The sequence below is a fragment of the Protopterus annectens genome, chromosome 2.part1, assembly GCF_019279795.1.
Source record: "Protopterus annectens isolate FY-2018-M chromosome 2.part1, PAN1.0, whole genome shotgun sequence".
Taxonomy (NCBI): domain Eukaryota; kingdom Metazoa; phylum Chordata; order Ceratodontiformes; family Protopteridae; genus Protopterus; species Protopterus annectens.
This window is the reverse complement of record NC_056729.1, coordinates 1,717,900,477-1,717,923,713: the sequence shown is the minus strand read 5'-3', so window position 1 is coordinate 1,717,923,713 and position 23,237 is coordinate 1,717,900,477. Positions and strand designations below refer to the sequence as shown.

Sequence of the window (23,237 nt, the reverse complement as noted above, 5' to 3'; positions counted from 1 at the left end):
AGAGGTTCTTTGCCCCCTCCTGATAAGAGGCCTAGGGTGGAGCCAGAGTTGGGAAGTTTTGAGCAGGCTTCGGATGTTTCAGAGTCTTCAGCTGAAGACTTGCAGGAGTACTCTCCTTATTCTGATGCAGATGATTCCACTCCTTCTGCTTCTCCTCCAGAGGCTTTTTCTTTTTCAGAGACACTTCATTCTATGAGGGAACATTTTAAGTGGGAAGGTCAGGACTTCTCTGATTCTCGTAAAAGGCTTAGGGAATTTTTGCTGTTACCCCAGCATAGGCCCTTGGCTATACCCCTGTTCTGGATGTTGTGGAAGATGTGTTTGCAGAGGCTTCACTTAATCCTGATTCTCTGCCTCCTGCTCCTGTTAAACCGGATAGGTATTACAGGGTGCCTGAGGCTCATAAATATCTTTATAAGAGTCCTAGGGCGGACCCAGAAACTATTAGTCAGGGACCTAAGGGTGTCAAGGCCTCTGTTGTAAAAAATCCGGTTCCTCTAGATAAAGAAGCCAGAGCTTTGGATAGATGGGGAAAGAAGGTCTATACATCTTCTACCTTAGCTATGAGGGCTTTGAATTGCCAGTTTCATATGTTGAAATATCAAAACTTTCTTCTTTCTCAATTGAAGTCTAAGGTGGATGCTCTGGCGGAAGGCATTGAGTGTAAGGAATTACAAGATTTGATGCATGTCTCTGAACAGGTGGGTAAGCATTCATTACAGTGTGGTTTTGATGCTGTGCAGGCCTCGACTAGGGTGGCTGCCACTGGCTCAGTTCTTCGCAGGCACGCCTGGCTGAAGGATCAGAATTTATCTGACCATGTTAAGACAAGGATTTTGGATGCTCCTTTGCAGTCTGATGTGTTGTTTGGTTCACCTGTGGAGTCAGTCTTGAAGAAAATGGAAGACAAGGCTAAGTCTATGCAGGCTGTTAAAGATTTTTTGCAAGTTCAGCCTCCGAAGTTTAGTAGGAATTGGCCTGCTAAGGGGTGGACTTATCCTTCTTATGATTCTCAGTCTAGGGGTAGATCTAGACGTGGTAGGGGCAGAGCTCAGAGTTCTTTCAGACCTAGAACAGGGAGTTCACCTGCACAATCTTCGGGTGAGGGCAGGGGCCAGTCCTTTCGTAAACAGGCCCAATGACCTACTTTTCAGCTGCCAGATCCTTCTTGCCTGGCAGCACCTTTGGGAGGAAGGTTAGCACTCTTCAAGGAAAATTGGATGTTGATTACCCAAGACAAATGGGTATTGGATATCGTACACCAGGGTTACAAGTTTTATTTCCATACCTTGCCTCCTTTCAAAGGCATGCCGGACGTTCCTCCTCAGCAAAGACTAGAGGCTCACAAACAAATTTCTCTACTACTTCAAATAGGGGCCATACAACCGGTCCCTCTGCCAGAAGTGGGCCTAGGATTTTATTCTCGCCTGTTTCTAGTACCAAAGAAAGGAAACACGTGGAGACCAATTTTGGATTTATCTATCCTCAACACATATCTGGACATTCCCAAGTTCAAAATGTTGACGTTACAACAGCTTTTACCTCTGCTGGGCATAGATCACTGGATGGTGACTCTGGATCTCAAGGAAGCTTACCTTCATGTTCCTATCAGGCCCAGTTGCAGGAAGTATCTGCGTTTTCGGGCTGGGACTTCACATTATCAGTTCTCTGCATTGCCCTTTGGCTTATCTACTGCGCTCAGAGTGTTCACGAAAGTTCTGGCTCCAGTGGTAGCTTTCTTCCGGCTAAGAGGAATACAAATCTATCCTTATTTGGACGATTTCCTGATTCTGGCCCAAGAAAAGGACGAGCTTCTTCATTTACAGTATGTGATGGCAGTGTTAAGATGCCTGGGGTATTCTGTGAATGAAATAAAGTCCAGTCTAGTACCCTCTCAGGACATGTGCTTTCTGGGTGTGAGACTGAATACAGCATCCCAGATGGCCTTTTTGACCCCGGACAAACAAAAGAATCTTTCTCTTTACTTCCACCAATTGTCTCGTCAGTCCAGGCTGACTGCAAGGACAGTCCTTCAAGCCTTGGGGTTCATGGCATCTTGTATTCTGGTACTTCCCAATGCCAAACTGCATATGAGGAAGCTACAGTGGTATCTCAAGAATGTATGGACACAGCACTGCCAAGATTTGGACACTGTCATTCAGATAATACCTTGCATTCAAAAGGAATTTTTGTGGTGGGCTCAGGAATGTCACCTAAACAAGGGACTCTCTGTGACCCCGGCCAGAGGCGAGTCAGATTATAACGACAGATGCCTCAGACAAAGCTTGGGGAGCTCATCTAAATGGAAAATGGGTACAAGACACGTGGCCTGCCAGACTTCAACATCTACATATCAACTTGAAGGAGATGTTAGCAGTCCAATTTGCATTGATAGCTTTCAGGGATTTACTTCTTCCAGGGCAGGTGTTGATTCAAACAGACAACACAACTGTCATGTGGTACATCAACAAGCAAGGGGGAACGCATTCTTATCCTCTATGCAGACAAGCAATGATTTTATGGGAGACTGCTCTCAGTTTACAGCTAAATCTTCAGGCAAGGTTTCTGCCAGGAGCACAGAACTCCTTAGCAGATGTGTTGAGCAGACAAATTATGGATCCCCACGAGTGGAAATTGGATCCTCATGTATTTCAGAGATTGACAGTGTTATGGGGAACTCCAGACATAGATCTGTTCGCTTCTCCACTAAATGCTGCCAAAGTTTTGCACAAAAAGGTTTCATCCCACAGCTTGGAAAGTGGATGCTCTCTCTTTCAATTGGAGCAATCTTCACGTGTTTGCCTTTCCACCTCTGCCTCTCCTTCCAAAGGTACTGCTGAAGGTCAGACAGGACAAGCCAAACATGATTTTAATAGCTCCAGATTGGCCTCGACAGCACTGGTACCCATTACTGAGAAGTCTGGTACAGGAGCCTCCATGGCGTTTGCCTTCGATTCCTCACCTGCTGTCTCAGGAGAACAGTCATTTACTCAATGTCAAACTTCATTCTCTACATCTGACAGCCTGGCATATTCTGTTCTAAACCCTGGAGGGTCTCAGCTTCCACAACAAGTTTTGAATGTTATTTTGGAGGCCAGAAGGCCTAGTACAAGGAAAGTTTACGCAGATAAATGGAGGAGATTTTATTTTGGAGTACAGCAAAGGACTTTGATGTTTCTAAACCTAATTTAAGTGTTGCGCTTCAATACCTTACTGAGTTATTGGACAAAGGTTTGTCCTTCTATAAAGGTTCATGCTGCAGCAATTTCTGCTCACTATGACTGTGACCCACCATTATTTTCTCAGCCTTTGTTTAAGCAATTCCTTAGAGGGGCAAAGAATATAAGACCTCCACGTAGAGCTCCTACTCCTGCTTGGGATCTCAATTTTGTGTTGGAGAAACTCACTCTACAATCTTTTGAGCCTGCAGCATCGGCAGAGTTGAAATATTTATCATGGAAGACTGCTTTTTTGTTGGCCATTACCTCTGCGAGTATGCTTTTTGAATTTCAGGCCCTTTTGGCAGTTGAGCCTTTCTTAATTTTCCACAAGGATAGGGTGTCTTTGTACTAACCCTTCTTTTATGCCTAAAGTGGTTTCTAGTGTGGCTTTAAACCAAACTATTCATTTGCCTACTTTTTATGCAAACCGCCAAAATAAAGGGGAAAGGATTTTGCACACTTTGGATATACACAGAGAGTTGCGATATTATTTGAGTAGAACTAATGGGTTCAGGCAGTCTCAGCAGTTGCTTGTTTGTTTTGCGTTGATTTCTCAGGGCAAACCTGTTTCAAAACAAACTATTTCTAAGTGGATTGGTTTTGTATTGCTTTCTGTTATTCCCATCATGGTAAGGAGATTCCAGCTGGGATTAGGCCTCATTCGACTAGGCCTACTGCCACTTCTACAGCTTTTTAAGGGGTGGCTACTAAAGATATTTTGGAAGCAGCTACTTGGAGTTCAGTGCATACTTTCTCTAAGCATTACCACCTTCCACTTTACTCTAAATCTAGGGCTGGATTTGCCACTGCAATTTTACAGGGCATTTTGGCAGCTCCTAATGCTTTCTAGTTTTGCCATCCTCCCTTACCTCTGCTTTGGGATTCTACCCATATGTAAGGACTGCAGCAATGTGAGATGAAGAACATAGTACAGTTTTGTACCTACCATAAATGTAGATGTTCAAGATCCACATTGCTGCAGTCAACCCTCCCTCCTTCCCTCTGTTGATGAAGGTGGTGGTGTGGTTTGTGTTGTACATATTGTAAATATGGTTAGTGCACGGGTGGTTGGTTAGTTTTTGCTGTTTTTTTGGCTTTGGCCTTTCTTGTTAGGGCCTTCTGACATCTGGGGCAAGAAAAGACTGAGGAAATGACGTCGGTCATGCGCTTTTGTACCCTGACGTCCTGATGTCAGTTTTAAGCGCCTTGACCGACGTCAGCCTAATACTTTGGTATTCGGGCCGACCGAGGACAGCGGACTACCCATATGTAAGGACTGCAGCAATGTGGATCTTCGAACATCTACATTTATGATGGGTACAAAACTGTACTTTTCTTCAGTCGGGCAGCATATGGCATATTTTTGAGCCCCTTTATCCTTTTGGTGAGGAACTTTTGGGGTCTTTCCAATTGCTGCAGGTGTCGGGTAAGATACATTCCGAATGGGGCATTGTACTCCATCATTGGTCTGATAAGTGAAGAGTACAGGGGAACAGTGACCTCTCTTGATCAGGATGTGAATCCCTTCATAATCAGGTGGGCAATGTAGAAGATCCTCCTAACCACTTTGGCAATGTGAGTGTCAAAAGAAAGGTTACTGTCAACTTGGGTCCCCAGGTCCCTGATAACCTCTTCTGTGCTTAATGGATTGCCACCTATGTGGTAACTTGGGGTTACCTTGTTTTTACCAAAGGGTATGACTATACATTTTTTGGCGTTTAGCTTAAGGCCATGGCTCTGGCACCAGTTATCCGTTTCTATGAGACCTCCCTGAAGGATATCTGTGTCTGGATTTTCAACTATGGCGCCCAGTTTGCAGTCATCTGCAAACTTTGTCAGCCACAATCCTCCTATGTTTGCCTGCACTTCTGAAAAGTAGATGCCGAACAAGAGGGGGCCCAGGACTGAGCCCTGTGGGACACCGCTTGTGACTGGCTTGGAGTCTGACATAGCACCAGCAACTCTAACCCTGTGGGTTCTGTCCTTGAGCCAGTTTGCAACCCATCTTGTGACATATGGGTTTACATTTAAGCTGGTGAGCTTTTCTATGATACCCGAGTGGGGTATTGTGTCGAAAGCTTTTGCAAGGTCAAGGTAGGCTGTGTGAACTGCCTTACCCTCATCAATGGCCTTGGTGACTGTTTCAAAAAAGTCGACCAAGTTCAAGAGGCATGATCTGCCCTTGACAAAGCCGAATTGGGTAGGATCCAATGTCTGTAGGTCCCCTATATCTTTATTTATGAGTTCCATTATGATCCTCTCCATAGCTTTGCAGACCAGGCTTGTTAAGCTTACGGGGCAGTAATTACCAGGGTCCGTAGAAGCCCCGCCTTTGTGGAGTGGGACCACAGTTGCCGTACGTCACTCTTTGGGTACATATCCTGTGGTAAGGCTAAGATTAAACAGCAGCCTTATGTGTGGGTTTAGTTCCTCATTGAGTTTGTGTAGCACACAGCCGTGGACACCATCCGGTCCCATTGATGCTGTGTTTTTAGCTTTAGAGAGAGCAGCTCTCACCTGGGCATTTGAGATGATTGGGAGGCTACACTCTGCTGGGATAGATATTTCTCCTTTTGGGGGGGAGGGAGGGGATACATTTTCACTGAACCTGTCTGCCAGTATGTTTGCAATGTCTGTGGGTTCAGTGATTTTTGTATCATTTTGGACTAATTCTGAGCATATCTGGGAGTTTCCACCCAGATTTCTAACATAGGTAAAGAAGGCCTTATGATTGTCTTTTGAGTCCTTGGCGATTTTTCTCTCAAAGTTGGCCTTGGATGATTTTATGAGTGATCGTAGTGTTTTACTAGTATTGATCAGAGATGTCTTCCCTTTTAGGGATTTTGCTCTATCTTGTAGTAGCTTTCACCTCTTGTTGTAAAGTTTGTTTATGGCTGGGGTCCACAAGATCGGGTGCTTGCCTTTGGTGGAAAGGGTCTTGATTTTATTTGGGATTGCTTGATCCATGCAATCCTGGAGGTGCTCGTAGAAAGCATTTATAAGGGATTCAGCAGCGTGGGTTGTGGTTTCCAATGGCTCAGGGGCCTTGAAGGATACCACACCAGTCTTAAGAAGTGTGAAGTTGGCTTTTGAGAAGTTCTTCCCTGTGGTCTTTTTTGTTGGGGGTGGGGGCGGGATGTGGATCTCCAGTGAGATTAGTTTATGGTCTGATCTCACCAATGAGGGATAATATACTTCCGGTGTGGAGCATTTTGTCCCCATGTTTGTGATGATCAGGTCTAGTATATTTTCACCTCTTGTGGGAATGGTGACAGGTTGTTCCATAGCATTTGAGTTTATGAACTCCAGGAACCTTTGGGCTAGGGTATTGGGGCTTGAGTAATGTTCCCAGTCTGTTTGGGTAGTTGAAGTCACCCAATATGATGGTGTTTGGAGAGACATTTATACTCTCCAGTGTCTTCAGGAAGGCTGTGTGGGGTTCCTGAGTTTGAGAGGGTGGCCTGTAACATGCTACAAACTGTAGAGCAGTTTTGCCTATGGTTAATTGCACCTGAATGGTCTCTGATGCTTCGTGAGTTGCCACCAGCCTGGAGGTGTGGGTATCCTTGATGAATATGGATACACCCCCTCCTTTTGTGGTACGTCCAGGTTTTGGGGCCGAACGCATGATATGAGGTAAAACCTGATAGTGCGGGTGCTCTCAGGAGCCTTGAACCAGGTTTCAGTCACAGCACAGACATCGATGTTCTCCATACTGAGGAGGGCTTGAGGGCATGCATCTTGAGATTTAGACTTCTGGCATTGAGGAGCATTACCCTTAGTTTTTTCCATTATTGTTTTCTAGGCGGGCGTGGGTTTAGAATTTGAGCCTTGTCTAAAAAAGGCACTATGGGGTGGCAAGAGCCTTTCCCAATATCCGAAACCCAGGGTGACAGGTGCAAGCCGTCCCTTGTGAAGCAGCGTGGCTTGTCAAGCATGTCATTCCAGGCAGACAGACATTGGATCCCCTTAGAATGACACCAGAAATTAAGCCAATTATTAAAACTGATCATTTTGTCTCTGTATTGTGGCATCATTCTTGGTGAAGGTAGGATACTGCTCAGGGTCAGGGTCATACCAGCCTGGGCTACATAATCTGAGAGCTCCTTTATGTCTCTCTTCATGTAGTCCAGGGAGGTACATCTCAGGTCATTCACACCGGCATGGACAATGACCGAGTCATACTTGTACTTGCTGTGGAGTGACCTGAGTGCTTGTGTTATGTGGCTGATTCTAGCGCCCGACAGGCAGCTTACTATGACCCTCTCCTTGTTCAGTCTGGTGAGTGGGACGTCAGTGTGTCTGACTATGGAGTCACCTATGACAAGTGTGTCTGGCATTGTGTTTGGCCTTGAGGACTGTGACTGATTTGATTTGCACACTGACTTTGTGATCTATGTGTTGCTTGTGTTATGTCATGAGGTGGCAGTTGTTTGGGTGTCTGCTTTGGAGGCCTCTGCTGTTTTGGTAGATTTTTGATCAGTGCCTTCGAGTATGTCTGTGTGTTTGTGTTTGATTTGTAGTTGTGATAGTTCTATGTGAGACTGGGTTTATGGTGTGTGTGGTTACCTTCTCCTCCTGTCTGGTTTTGCCAGTCCTGAGTTGAGAGAGCTCAGCCTCCAGTTTGGCTATATAGTTGCATCTCTCGCATGTATTTGTGTTTTGTGGGAGGAGGAGAGGGTTGTCTTTGTACATGAGGCAATTGTAACATTGCCTCAATATTCCCAGATTCACCATCTGAGCAGGAGAGGACGCTAGCAACTGACCCTTTGACATGCTAGAAGAAATGAAAAAGTTTGCTGTGTAACGGAGTCAGAAAGGACCTATAGGGAAGTGGGTACTCAAGGGAGTTTTAAGCTAGTGAAGTACTTTGTATAATATAGAAGTGCTTTACCTGACTAAAAAATGCTTTAGGAACAAGTGCTGAGCTTTACAGATAGAGAATAGACTGTTTAGATTACAAGTAGAGCAGATGTTCTTCATCTCACATTGCTGCAGTCCTTACATATGGGTAGTCCGCTGTCCTCGGTCGGCCCGAATACCAAAGTATTAGGCTGACGTCGGTCAAGGCGCTTAAAACTGACATCAGGACGTCAGGGTACAAAAGTGCATGACCGACGTCATTTCCTCAGTCTTTTTTGCCGCATGGTCCGATGCAGAAGCAGCGTTGCAAGTGTCGTTCGGCGTTCTGAAATTTTTCGAATTCGGAGTTTCAGACCGAATCCAAGTTGGCTAAGTACCCCGTTGGGGATTATTTTTGTTTTTTCTTGCCTCAGTGTTTTACCGGATGTCAGAAAAAGTGAATAACTGTATTTCTTCTGGGAAACAGATACCACATAGGGATTATCATTCTTTGTGTATTCCTTGTTTGGGGCCTGAGCACGACGTTGTTGGGTGTCGCTTTTGTGCTAGGTTCAATAAACGCACTATTAAGCGAAGGTTAGATTGTGCTAGGCTGGTCTTTGGGAAGCGGTGCAATTATAATATGCCGTCGGATTCTCCAGCGCCCGCTTCTGCGAAGAAGCGCAAAGACAAAGCAGTTAAACCCAGGCAAGATGAGTCGTCCGTTCCGGACGCCGGTTCTTTAGAGGCTTCAGTGGAACCGGTGGTTCCAACGGAGACTTCTCTGGAGTCTCAGGGGGAGACTTTGATTTTGCAGGAGGTAGTCTCTCAGGAGGCAGGTCAGGCTGAAGGGGCTTCTCAAGTTACTGTACTCCCCTCCCTTCCTAGGGTGGTTAGGCCTTCTCCTTCGGTTTCCAAGGCTTCTCCCAGAGGCAGGCCAGTTTTAGCCCCTGTTGGGGTCACTCCTAGTTCAGCAGGGTCTGTGCCTAAGAAGCACATGCTTAAAATGGCAGAAGATTTGATTACTCTGATTAGAGGTTCTATGCCCCCTCCTGATAAGAGGCCTAGGGTGGAGCCAGAGTTGGGAAGTTTTGAACAGGCTTCGGATGTTTCAGAGTCTTCGGCTGAAGACTTGCAGGAGTACTCTCCTTATTCTTATTCTGATGCAGATGATTCCACTCCTTCTGCTTCTCCTCCAGAGGATTTTTCTTTTTCAGAGACACTTCATTCTATGAGGGAACATTTTAAGTGGGAAGGTCAGGACTTCTCTGATTCTAGGAAAAGGCTTAGGAGTTTTGCTGTTACCCCAGCATAGGCCTTTGGCTATACCCCCTGTTCTGGATGTTGTGGAAGATGTGTTTGCAGAGGCTTCACTTAATCCTGATTCTCTGCCGCCTGCTCCTGTTAAGCCCGATAGGTATTACAGGGTGCCTGAGGCTCACAAATATCTTTATAAGAGTCCTAGGGCGGACCCAGAAACTATTAGTCAGGGACCTAAGGGTGTCAAGGCCTCTATTGTAAAAAATCCGGTTCCTCTAGATAAAGAAGCCAGAGCTTTGGATAGATGGGGAAAGAAGGTCTATACATCTTCTACCTTAGCTATGAGGGCTTTGAATTGCCAGTTTCATATGTTGAAATATCAAAACTTTCTTCTTTCTCAATTGAAGTCTAAGGTGGATGCTCTGGCGGAAGGCATTGAGTGTAAGGAATTGCAAGATTTGGTGCATGTCTCTGAACAGGTGGGTAAGCATTCATTACAGTGTGGTTTTGATGCTGTGCAGGCCTCATCTAGGGTGGCTGCCACTGGTTCAGTTCTTCGCAGGCACGCCTGGTTGAAGGATCAGAATTTATCTGACCATGTTAAGACAAGGATTCTGGATGCTCCTTTGCAGTCTGATGTGTTGTTTGGTTCACCTGTGGAGTCAGTCTTGAAGAAAATGGAAGACAAGGCTAAGTCTATGCAGACTGTTAAAGATTTTTTGCAAGTTCAGCCTCCGAAGTTTAGTAGGAATTGGCCTGCTTAAGGGGTGGACGTATCCTTATGATTCTCAGTCTAGGGGTAGATCTAGACGTGGTAGGGGCAGAGCTCAGAGTTCTTTCAGGCCTAGAACAGGGAGTTCCCCTGCACAATCTTTGGGGGAGGGCAGGGGCCAGTCCTTTCGTAAACAGGCCCAATGACCTACTTTTTCAGCTGCCAGATCCTTCTTGCCTGGCAGCACCTTTGGGAGGAAGGTTAGCACTCTTCAAGGAAAATTGGATGTTGGTTACCCAAGACAAATGGGTATTGGATATCATACACCAGGGTTACAAGTTTTATTTCCATACCTTGCCTCCTTTCAAAGGCATGCCGGACGTTCCTCCTCAGCAAAGACTAGAGGCTCGCAAACAAATTTCTCTACTACTTCAAATAGGGGCCATACAACCGGTCCCTCTGCCAGAAGTGGGCCTAGGAATTTATTCTCGCCTGTTTCTAGTACCAAAGAAAGGAAACACGTGGAGACCAATTTTGGACCGATCCATCCTCAACACATCTGGACATTCCCAAGTTCAAAATGTTAACGTTACAACAGCTTTTACCTCTGCTGGGCAAAGATCACTGGATGGTAACCCTGGATCTCAAGGAGGCTTACCTTCATGTTCCTATCAGGCCCAGTTGCAGGAAGTATCTGTGTTTTCGGGCTGGGACTTCACATTATCAGTTCTCTGCATTGCCCTTTGGCTTATCTACTGCGCCCAGAGTGTTCACGAAGGTTCTGGCTCCAGTGGTAGCTTTTTTCAGGCTAAGAGGAATACAGATCTATCCTTATTTGGACGATTGCCTGATACTGGCCCAAGAAAAGGTCGAACTTCTTCATCATTTACAGTATGTGATTGCAGTGCTAAGATGCCTGGGGTATTCTGTGAACGAAATAAAGTCCAGTCTAGTACCCTCTCAGGACATGTGCTTTCTGGGTGTGAGACTGAATACAGCATCCCAGATGGCCTTTTTGACCCCGGACAAACAAAAGAATCTTTCTCTTTACTTCCATCAGTTGTCTCATCAGTCCAGGCTGACTGCAAGGACAGTCCTTCAAGCCTTGGGGTTCATGGCATCTTGTATTCTGGTACTTCCCAATGCCAAACTGCATATGAGGAAGCTACAATGGTATCTCAAGAATGTATGGACACAGCACTGCCAGGATTTGGACACTGTCATTCAAATAATACCTTGCATTCAAAAGGAATTTTTGTGGTGGGCTCAGGAATGTCACCTAAACAAGGGACTCTCTGTGACCCGGCCAGAGGCGAGTCAGATTTTAACGACAGATGCCTCAGACAAAGCTTGGGAGCTCATCTACATGGAAAATGGGTACAAGACACATGGCCTGCCAGACTTCAACATCTACATATCAACTTGAAGGAGATGTTAGCAGTCCAATTTGCATTGATAGCTTTCAAGGATTTACTTCTTCCAGGGCAGGTGTTGATTCAAACAGACAACACAACTGTCATGTGGTACATCAACAAGCAAGGGGAACGATTCTTATCCTCTATGCAGACAAGCAATGATTTTGTGGGAGACTGCTCTCAGTTTACAGCTAAATCTTCAGGCAAGGTTTCTGCCAGGAGCACAGAACTCCTTAGCAGATGTGTTGAGCAGACAAATTATGGATCCCCACGAGTGGAAATTGGATCCTCATGTATTTCAGAGATTGACAGTGTTATGGGGAACTCCAGACATAGATCTGTTCGCTTCTCCACTAAATTACCAGCTGCCAAAGTTTTGCACAAAAAGGTTTCATCCATCGGCTTGGAAAGTGGATGCTCTCTCATTCAATTGGAGCAATCTTCACGTGTATGCCTTTCCACCTCTGCCTCTCCTCCCAAAGGTACTGCTGAAGGTCAGACAGGACAAGCCAAACATGATTTTAATAGCTCCGGATTGGCCTCGACAGCACTGGTACCCATTACTGAGAAGTCTGGTACAGGAGCCTCCATGGCCTTTGCCTTCGATTCCTCACCTGCTGTCTCAGGAGAACAGTCATTTACTCAATGTCAAACTTCATTCTCTACATCTGACAGCCTGGCATATTCTGTTTTAAACCCTGGAGGGTCTCAGCTTCCACAACAAGTTTTGAATGTTATTTTGGAGGCCAGAAGGCCTAGTACAAGTAAAGTTTACGCAGATAAATGGAGGAGATTTTTATTTTGGAGTACTGCAAAGGATTTTGATGTTTCTAAACCTAATTTGTGTTGCGCTTCAATACCTTACTGAGTTATTGGACAAAGGTTTGTCCTTCTCCTCTATAAAGGTTCATGCTGCAGCAATTTCTGCTCACTATGACTGTGACCCACCATTATTTTCTCAGCCTTTGTTTAAGCAATTCCTTAGAGGGGCAAAAATATAAGACCCCACGTAGAGCTCCTACTCCTGCTTGGGATCTCAATTTTGTGTTGGAGAAACTCACTCTACAACCTTTTGAGCCTGCAGCATCGGCAGAGTTGAAATATTTATCTTGGAAGACTGCTTTTTTGTTGGCCATTACCTCTGCAGAAGGGTTTCTGAATTACAGGCCCTTATGGCAGTTGAGCCTTTCTTAATTTTCCACAAGGACAGGGTGTCTTTAGCGTACTAACCCTTCTTTTATGCCTAAAGTGGTTTCTAGTGTGGCTTTAAACCAAACTATTCATTTGCCTACTTTTTATGCAACCCCCAAAATAAAGGGGAAAGGATTTTGCACACTTTGGATATACACAGACAGTTGCGATATTATTTGAGCAGAACTAAAGTGTTCAGGCAGTCTCAGCAGTTGTTTGTTTCTTTTGCTTTGGGTTCTCAGGGCAAACCTGTTTCAAAACAAACTATTTCTAAGTGGATTGGGTTTTGTATTGCTTTCTGTTATTCCCATCATGGTAAGGAGATTCCAGCTGGGATTAGGCCTCATTCCACTAGGGCTACTGCCACTTCTACAGCCTTTTTAAGGGGGGTGGCTACTAAAGATATTTTGGAAGCAGCTACTTGGAGTTCAGTGCATACTTTCTCTAAGCATTACCACCTTCCACTTTACTCTAAATCTAGGGCTGGATTTGCAACTGCAATTTTGCATGTTGGCAGCTCCTAATTCCTTATAGTTTTGCCATCCTCCCTTACCTCTGCTTTGGGATTCTACCCATATGTAAGGACTGCAGCAATGTGAGATGAAGAACATAGTACAGTTTTGTACCTACCATAAATGTAGATGTTCGAAGATCCACATTGCTGCAGTCCAATTTACCCTCCCTCCTTCCCCTCTGTTGTTGAAGGTGGTGGTGTGGTTGGTGTTGTACATAGTGTAAATATGGTTAGTGCACGGGTGGTTGGTTAGGTTTTGCTGGTTTTTGGCTTTGGCCTTTCTTGTTAGGGCCTTCTGACATCTGGGGCAAGAAAAGACTGAGGAAATGACGTCGGTCATGCGCTTTTGTACCCTGACGTCCTGATGTCAGTTTTAAGCGCCTTGACCGACGTCAGCCTAATACTTTGGTATTCGGGCCGACCGAGGACAGCGGACTACCCATATGTAAGGAATGCAGCAATGTGGATCTTCGAACATCTACATTTATGGTAGGTACAAAACTGTACTTTCTAAGGGGAAAAAATGAAGAGCAGACTTTACGGAGCCAGAAACAGTTTAACCGGCGCTGCCCGATGGTGCTCTAGTGGCAACTCCGCGCTAAATGCAGAAAAGGCAATCAGTCAGTAGTACAGGCTAGCACACTTTAGTGGGCAGCCAAACAATTAAATTAAACAGCAAACAAACACTTTTCGACTTGAATTAGACTTAATTTCGACTAAAATGTACTTTTAACTGCAGATAATAAAAAATGCAATAAACTATGAAAACAGTTAAAGCTTGCTCTAGGTAAGCAGTAGAAGGTAAAACAAATATAAAAAAACAGCAGGATTCTTAATCAGGAAAGCAGTCGCTTTTTTCAGTTCTCTGTAGCCAGGAAGACTCAACAGGACCACTTGGAGCTGTGTCTGAGCAATATGACTTCAAAAAAATGCCAGAGGCAGATTTTAACCTGGGAACTTCAAAAGAGCTAGAAATGGTCCAAAATGACAAATTACTACAGCTTCTTGTGCTGAGGTCACTTCCCTCAAGGGCAGGTTCCTCTAGATAAAGAAGCCAGAGCTTTAGATAGATGGTTGAAGAAGGTCTATACATCTTCTACCTTAGCTATGAGGGCTTTGAATTGCCAGTTTCATATGTTGAAATATCAAAACTTTCTTCTTTCTCAATTGAAGTCTAGGGTGGATGCTCTGGCGGAAGGCATTGAGTGTAAAGAATTACAAGATTTGGTGCATGTCTCTGAACAGGTGGGTAAGCATTCATTACAGTGTGGTTTTGATGCTGTGCAGGCCTCGTCTAGGGTGGCTGCCACTGGCTCAGATGTTACGTTGTCAATCTCGCCTTCATTCTTGCTGGATGGGTTCGGAGCCGATCCTCGGCTCCGACTCGGCACTTGCTTTAGCTCGAGAACTCCTTTTACCAGCTCGAGGCGACCCTATATCCCATGATGCAAGGCGGAACTACCCCAGATCTCGTTTGCCGCTTAGCGAAAGAAGTCTCCTTTGCCAGCTGAGGTAAGTTTTTTCTTGTTAAAGAAGAAAAAGTTTAGTTAGGGGTTTAATTTTTCCCTTTAGTGTTAGTTAGCCTGTACTTAGTACAGCCCACCCTATTCCCTTCCTTTTAAACTTTTAAAATAGTTTTTTCAGTTTAAAGTTTTAGTCAGGCCTAGTTCCCCAAGTTATTCCCTTCCTGTGTGTCTGTGTAGGGATTAAGTTGTGTGTTTGTGGGGACTGTTTGTGTATATCCTTTTAGGATGTCTAGGGAAGGCAAGGTCTCAGGCTTCAAGAAGTGTGACCAGTGCTGTCAGAAAATGTCCCTGACAGACGGTCACACTTCTTGTGTGTATTGCCTGGGGCCTTTGCACCTGCAGGACTCCTGTGCGTTGTGTCATGCCTTTAGCCAGAGAGTCCTGCAGGAAAGGAGGAACAAATTGATCCTCCGAGGTTTATTAAAACCTGAAGGTTCTCCTCCTAAGCCAGGGGCAGGAAAACCTCTTAAGCCACCGAAGGCTCAGGCTACAGTGTCCAAGCCTCCTCCGGTGGCTCCGGTTCCGTCGGAGCCGATATCGGCTCCGGCTGGAGCCGATACTACTTCTGCTAGAGTAGTGGGTTCGGTGCCGGCCGGCTCAGATACCCTGACTACTGTTGCCTTGTCGGCTCCGGCTGGAGCCGACATTTTATCCAGCATCGGAGCCGAGAGATCCTCGGCTCCATCTGGGGTTCAAGGGACTTCGGCTCCGATGGCTCCGGCCCGTAAGAGATCCCGGTCCCCTTCGATACTAAGTATTCACTCGGCTCCGGGGTCTCCTCTTTTGTCGGAGCGGAGCCATCGGAGCCGATCTTCGAGATCTTCCAGGCTGTCTGACCACGATTTGGAGAGGGTGGTAAGCAGGCTGTTGAAATCTCAGGCACTGGCCCAAATGCTCCATAGCCCGTCTCAACAGACTTCGGCTATAGCCCCATTCTTGAGATTCCTCCTCCGACTCCACACCAGAGTTCGGGCGGAGCTTCTTGGGACAGCGACTGTTTCGATGCCGGAGCCGATAAATCCTTCGGCTCCGTCATCCTCTGCTCCGATCTCCTCCTTGAGACCTTCCTTGGAGGGATCCGGTCGTCGGGTTTCCACTGTCGGCTCCGAGGGGGCTAGTGGCATCGGACCCTTGTCCGACCCCGCTCTCCCTCTCGGGGCTTCGGCTTTGGTAAGCTCGGCGCCGACATCGGCCTCGGAGCCTTCTCTCTCCTTGGAGCCGACCATTCCTGTTTCTTCGGAGCAGGTGTGTTCAGGCCTCCCGGGGAGAGGAGCCTTTGAGGTGATGAGCAGTGTCCTGGCCTCTGAGCCTGGTCAACGGTCTATCCCTCTAGCTCCTCCCTCATCAGTGCCTGCAGATGCCTCTTGCCAGCCTCTTGCTCTCAGGCCCAGGGATCCATCGCCCCAGGTTTCTCCACTGGGAATTTCCTCCTCTTCCGAGGTTTCTCCTGACCCTGCAGGGGAACCCCCTTGGAAGAGGACGTGTAAGAGGAAACACACAGACTCCCCTGAGTCTACTACATCTGATACCGACTTAGATGAGTCTGAGGGTTCCCCACGGTCCCCCTCTGAGGATGTCTCATTTTCAGACATCCTTGAGCTCCTCAAACAGAGGGGGAATTGGCCCTCCATTGACCCCTCCGAGGATGAGTCGGTATACCTGGAGGCTTTTGGATCCCGACCCTCCACCTCCTGGGTGTCTCCGCCTTTCGACCCACTCATGCAAGTAGTGGCTCGGAAGGCGTGGCTCCAGATTCTGTGGAACCTGTCCCCAGGAGACCATCCAAGTTCATCACGGCCCCTTCGGACAAACAGTTCCTGTCCAAAGGTGTCTCTGTGGATGCTATGGTGGTGGCGGCGGCCACTAAGAAGGAACTGGCGGATCCTTCAGTACCTGTCCATCCTCCTAATAAGGATTCTAGGACCATGGACAGGTATGGAAAGCGGATGTTTTCTTCAGCTACCTTTGCTATGCGTTCGCTGAATTACCTTTGTCACTTCACCAGGCTTCAACGAGATATTCTCAAGGAACTGGGAGAAGTAGTCCAGGATCCTTCGCTGCTGGGGCTCAGGAAAAGATTGCCTCTCAGCTTGCTATCCTGAATTCTATATCTAACTCCTCCATGCGGCTCATATCTTATGCAGCCGATGGAGCAGCAGGCCGCAGGCACAGGTGTTGCTCTTAGACGCCAAGCCTGGATGCGGCTGTGTAATTTTGCGGACCCCTTTAAGGCATCCTTCACCAACACCCCTTTGACGGTTCGGCTTTGTTCGACCTCAGGTGAAGGATACTTTGACCAGATGTGAACAGGACGGTAAAACTCTTTCTGCCGTTGGAGTCCAGTTTTCCACTCCTTCTAGACCATATCCCAAGGGTCAGAAGGGGGGAAGATGTGGTTCCGTAAAGCCCAAGGAGCTACACGGACACACGTGGTCAGTTTACCCCAGAGGCAGAGGGGTAACAATAATAGACGCTCTAGAGGCAGGGGGTCCTCAGAACCAGGGCAACAGGGAGTCTCTTCCTGAGAAGCCCTTTCAGCATCCCTGAGGTGTTGCCCGACTGTCCACCCTTGGAGGCAGTCGGGGAAGAATTCGCTGTACCCAGTAGCCTGGCAATCCCTATCACAAGAGAAGTGGGTACAGTCGATCATATCCGAGGGTTACAAAATCCCTTCAAAGGTTTCCTACCTCTACAATCCCTTCCAGACATCTCACCCGGTCAAAGGGATTTGGCAAGACAGGAAGTTTCAATACTCCTGGAAAAAGAGCCATCCAAACAGTGCCGGCAGACCAAGTAGGATCCAGCTTCTACTCAAGATTCTTTTGGTCCCCAAAAGGACGGAGATTGGAGACCGATACTAGACCTAAGCAGACTAAACAAGTCTGTCAGAAAGGCAAGATTCCGGATGGTCACGCTGCAATCCATTCTGCCCTTTCTGGGCAAGGACAACTGGATGTGCTCTATAGACCTTCAGGATGCGTACTATCACATAAAGATTCACAGACGCTCCAGAAGGTTTCTCCGCTTTCGGCTGGGAGCCAGTCATTACCAATTCAGAGCACTGCCCTTTGGCCTCACTTCAGCCCCCAGAGTGTTCACTAAATGCATGGCAGTGGTCACAGCTCACCTGAGACGTCGAGGATTCCAGGGGTTTCCTTATTTGGACGACTGGCTCCTCTCCGCCACCTCCAAGCATCAGCTTCTTCGGTCCAGAGACTACACCCTACAGCTTTGCAAGAGTCTAGGAATTTCGGAAAATTTCGAAAAATCCTCTCTGCTGCCTTGCCAATCTATCGCCTTTATAGGCGCAGAGTTAGATACCGTCAAAATGTTAGCCAGGCTAACAGATCAAAGGATTCTGGACATCCAGAAATTTGTTCAGCTTCTGTTACAAAGCAACAAGGTCAAAGCCAGGTTTGTCTTGAAAGTTCTAGGCCTAATGGCTGCAGCCATTGTTCTTCTTCCACTGGCTCGCTTCCACATGCGTCTCCTGCAGTGGATGTTGTTCACGCAGTGGTCGTACCACGATCTGCCCATGAGACATGAGATCTTAGTGACACAGTCTTGCAGGGCTCATCTGCGATGGTGGATATCTTCCCCTCTTCTTCATCAGGGCCGACCCTTTGTTCCCCCTCCTCCAGTTGCCACAGTCACCACGGATGCCTCTCTGATCGGGTGGGGGGGGGGCATTATCAGGGCAGGATGGTCCACGGGACGTGGCAACCCATAGAATACCACCTGCACATAAATGTCCTGGAGATGAGAGCAGTGCTTTTAACGTTGCAAGCCCTCGACGACTTTCTTCCCACAGGGACTATTGCAGTACAGACGGACAACATGTCCGTGGTCTGGTACATCAACAAACAGGGTGGAACCAAGTCCTATCCCTTATGTCGAGAAGCTCTCAGACTTTGGCAATGGGCGATCTCTTCTCAGCGGTTTCTGATAGCAACGCACATCCCCGGCAGGTCCAACCTATTGGCGGACAGGCTAAGCAGATCTATTCTGATGCCTCACGAGTGGTCTCTCAATCAATCTGTAGTGGATCAGATTTTTCTGAAGTGGGGCACCCCTTGTTGCAATCTTTTCGCTACCCCTCAAAACAGCAAGTGCCCGGATTACTTCACACTATTTCCTCTTCCAGGCCAACCCTTGAGAGACTCTCTAACCCAGGATTGGCCTCGGGGACTTCTTTATGCTTTTCCTCCCTTTCCATTGATTCCACAAGTCATTCAGAAAGCCACCGTTTTGAGAGCCAAATTGATCCTCATTGCTCCATATTGGCCTCGACAAATTTGGTTTCCGTCTCTACATCGTCACCTTCTGGTGCAGCCCTGGCATCTGGACCCAGTTCCGGATCTTTTGATCCACCAGTCGGGTCAGCAGCACCGGGCCATTCATTCTCTCAACCTCACTGCTTGGTTGCTCCACTTCCTTCCCTAGCCAGGCTACCAATGATTTCTGACTCAGTCAGAGACATTTTAGTGTCTTCTTTGAAGTTGTCCACTAGAACTGTTTATGCTAGCAAGTGGCGACGTTTTTCTATTTGGGCAAACGCCAGAAATATTGATCCTTTCACCGCTCCCATACATTCTGTTTTGGATTTCCTGGCGGAGGTTTTTCATTCGGGATCTTCATCTTCTACAGTCAAAGTACAACTGGCTGCTATTTCCAAATTTCATGTTGGCTTGCATGACAATAACATCATGTCTCATAGGTTATGCAAAGCCTTTTTAAGAGGAGTTTTTCTCCTAAAACCGCCTGTGAAACATCCTCCTCCGCAATGGGATCTAAACTTAATGTTGGCATCCCTAATTCTACCTCCTTTCGAACCGTCTGCTACGTGTTCTTTAAAGTTGTTGACGTGGAAAACTATATTTTTGCTGGCTGTTACTTCTGCAAGAAGAGTTTCTGAGATTCAGGCCCTCTGTATTCGTTCACCTTATCTGGTGTTTCATAAGGATAGGGTTTCGCTCAGAACTAACCCTTCCTTTCTTCCCAAGGTTGTATCTCAAGCCAATATTAACCAATCTATTGATCTACCAGTTTTCTTTCCTAACTATTCTGACAGAGCTGAACAGAAGCTGCATTTTTGGATGTTCATCGTCAGCTCAGGTACTACTTACATAGGACTAAACAAATTAGAAAATCAGACCAATTGTTTGTCTCCTATGCAGAAAACAGGTTGGGTCTTCCAGTATCTAAAGTGACCTTATCTAGATGGTTGACTTCCACCATTTCCTATGTGTACTCTCTAAGGGGCAAACAACTATCTTCTAAGCCAAAAGCACATTCGACCAGGAGTCTATCCACTTCTGTAGCCTTTCAGGATAGACTTCCCATTGACACTATTTGTGCAGCAGCTACTTGGGCCACTCATACCTTTGTGTCTCATTACAAGTTGGATTTGGCCTCCAGAGATAGGGCCAGTTTTGGTTCCACTGTTCTCAAGAGTCTGTTCCATTGAGCCACCCGGGATACAGGTGCTAGGGACGCGGTCCCATCCAGCAAGCATGAAGCGAGATTGACAACTTAACATTTAGAAGTTATGTACCTACCATAACGCTCCATGTTAGTTGTCTTCTCGCCTTCTTTCTTCGCCCCTCCCTCCTTCCCCCTGGCCTGGACAGATCTTGGAGAGTTCCTATTAGATTGCTTCCTCTGAGCATTGTTATGAGGACTTCTTTTAGGAACCATGGTTCCTAATTATATTAGGATAAGTCTTTAGCAGGGTTAGTTAGCTGCCAAACGAGATCTGAGGTAGTTCCGCCTTGCATCATGGGATATAGGGTTGCCTCGAGCTGGTAAAAGGAGTTCTCGAGCTAAAGCAAGTGCCGAGTCGGAGCCGAGGATCGGCTCCGAACCCATCCAGCAAGAAAGAAGGCGAGAGAAGACAACTAACATGGAACGTTATGGTAGGTACATAACTTCTAATTCTTCGCAGGCACGCCTGGCTGAAGGATCAGAATTTATCTGACCATGTTAAGACAAGGATTTTGGATGCTCCTTTGCAGTCTGATGTGTTGTTTGGTTCACCTGTGGAGTCAGTCTTGAAGAAAATGGAAGACAAGGCTAAATCTATGCAGGCTGTTAAAGATTTTTTGCAAGTTCAGCCTCCGAAGTTTAGTAGGAATCGGCCTGCTAAGGGGTGGACGTATCCTTCTTATGATTCTCAGTCTAGGGGTAGATCTAGACGTGGTAGGGGCAGAGCTCAGAGTTCTTTCAGGCCTAGAACAGGGAGTTCACCTGCACAATCTTCGGGTGAGGGCAGGGGCCAGTCCTTTCGTAAACAGGCCCAATGACCTACTTTTTCAGCTGCCAGATCCTTCTTGCCTGGCAGCACCTTTGGGAGGAAGGTTGGCACTCTTCAAGGAAAATTGGATGTTGATTACCCAGGACAAATGGGTATTGGATATCATACACCAGGGTTACAAGTTTTATTTCCATACCTTGCCTCCTTTCAAAGGCATGCGGACGTTCCTCCTCAGCAAAGACTAGAGGCTCACAAACAAATTTCTCTACTACTTCAAATAGGGGCCATACAACCGGTCCCTCTGCCAGAAGTGGGCCTAGGATTTTATTCTCGCCTGTTTCTAGTACCAAAGAAAGGAAACACGTGGAGACCAATTTTGGATTTATCTATCCTCAACACTTATCTGGACATTCCCAAGTTCAAAATGTTGACGTTACAACAGCTTTTACCTCTGCTGGGCAAAGATCACTGGATGGTGACTCTGGATCTCAAGGAGGCTTACCTTCATGTTCCTATCAGGCCCAGTTGCAGGAAGTATCTGCGTTTTCGGGCTGGGACTTCACATTATCAGTTCTCTGCATTGCCCTTTGGCTTATCTACTGCGCTCAGAGTGTTCACGAAGGTTCTGGCTCCAGTGGTAGCTTTCTTCAGGCTAAGAGGAATACAAATCTATCCTTATTTGGACGATTGCCTGATTCTGGCCCAAGAAAAGGACGAACTTCTTCATCATCTACAGTATGTGATGGCAGTGTTAAGATGCCTGGGGTATTCTGTGAACGAAACAAAGTCCAGTCTAGTACCCTCTCAGGACATGTGCTTTCTGGGTGTGAGACTGAATACAGCATCCCAGATGGCCTTTTTGACCCCGGACAAACAAAAGAATCTTTCTCTTTACTTCCACCAATTGTCTCGTCAGTCCAGGCTGACTGCAAGGACAGTCCTTTAAGCCTTGGGGTTCATGGCATCTTGTATTCTGGTACTTCCCAATGCCAAACTGCATATGAGGAAGCTACAATGGTATCTCAAGAATGTATGGACGCAGCACTGCCAAGATTTGGACACTGTCATTCAGATAATACCTTGCATTCAAAAGGAGTTTTTGTGGTGGGCTCAGGAATGTCACCTAAACAAGGGACTCTCTGTGACCCGGCCAGAGGCGAGTCAGATTTTAACGACAGATGCCTCAGACAAAGCTTGGGGAGCTCATCTAAATGGAAAATGGGTACAAGACATGTGGCCTGCCAGACTTCAACATCTACATATCAACTTGAAGGAGATGTTAGCAGTCCAATTTGCATTGATAGCTTTCAAGGATTTACTTCTTCCAGGGCAGGTGTTGATTCAAACAGACAACACAACTGTCATGTGGTACATCAACAAGCAAGGGGGAACGCATTCTTATCCTCTATGCAGGCAAGCAATGATTTTGTGGGAGACTGCTCTCAGTTCACAGCTAAATCTTCAGGCAAGGTTTCTGCCAGGAGCACAGAACTCCTTAGCAGATGTGTTGAGCAGACAAATTATGGATCCCCACGAGTGGAAATTGGATCCTCGTGTATTTCAGAGATTGACAGTGTTATGGGGAACTCCAGACATAGATCTGTTCGCTTCTCCACTAAATTACCAGCTGCCAAAGTTTTGCACAAAAAGGTTTCATCCCACAGCTTGGAAAGTGGATGCTCTCTCATTCAATTGGAGCAATCTTCACGTGTATGCCTTTCCACCTCTGCCTCTCCTCCCAAAGGTACTCCTGAAGGTCAGACAGGACAAGCCAAACATGATTTTAATAGCTCCAGATTGGCCTCGACAGCACTGGTACCCATTACTGAGAAGTCTGGTGCGGGAGCCTCCATGGCCTTTGCCTTCGATTCCTCACCTGCTGTCTCAGGAGAACAGTCATTTACTCAATGTCAAACTTCATTCTCTACATCTGACAGCCTGGCATATTCTGTTTTAAACCCTGGAGGGTCTCAGCTTCCACAACAAGTTTTGAATGTTATTTTGGAGGCCAGAAGGCCTAGTACAAGGAAAGTTTACGCAGATAAATGGAGGAGATTTTTATTTTGGAGTACAGCAAAGGACTTTGATGTTTCTAAACCTAATTTAAGTGTTGCGCTTCAATACCTTACTGAGTTATTGGACAAAGGTTTGTTCTTCTCCTCTATAAAGGTTCATGCTGCAGCAATTTCGGCTCACTATGACTGTGACCCACCATTATTTTCTCAGCCTTTGTTTAAGCAATTCCTTAGAGGGGCAAAGAATATAAGACCCCCACGTAGAGCTCCTACTCCTGCTTGGGATCT

At 46.5% G+C, this 23,237-nt stretch overlaps 1 protein-coding gene across 7 annotated transcripts in view; it reads left to right on the top strand.

The window, feature by feature from the left end:
• EIF4G3 (eukaryotic translation initiation factor 4 gamma 3) overlaps window positions 1–23,237 on the top strand; it is a 3,593,176-nt gene that overhangs the window by 279,275 nt on the left and 3,290,664 nt on the right. The window lies entirely within an intron of this gene.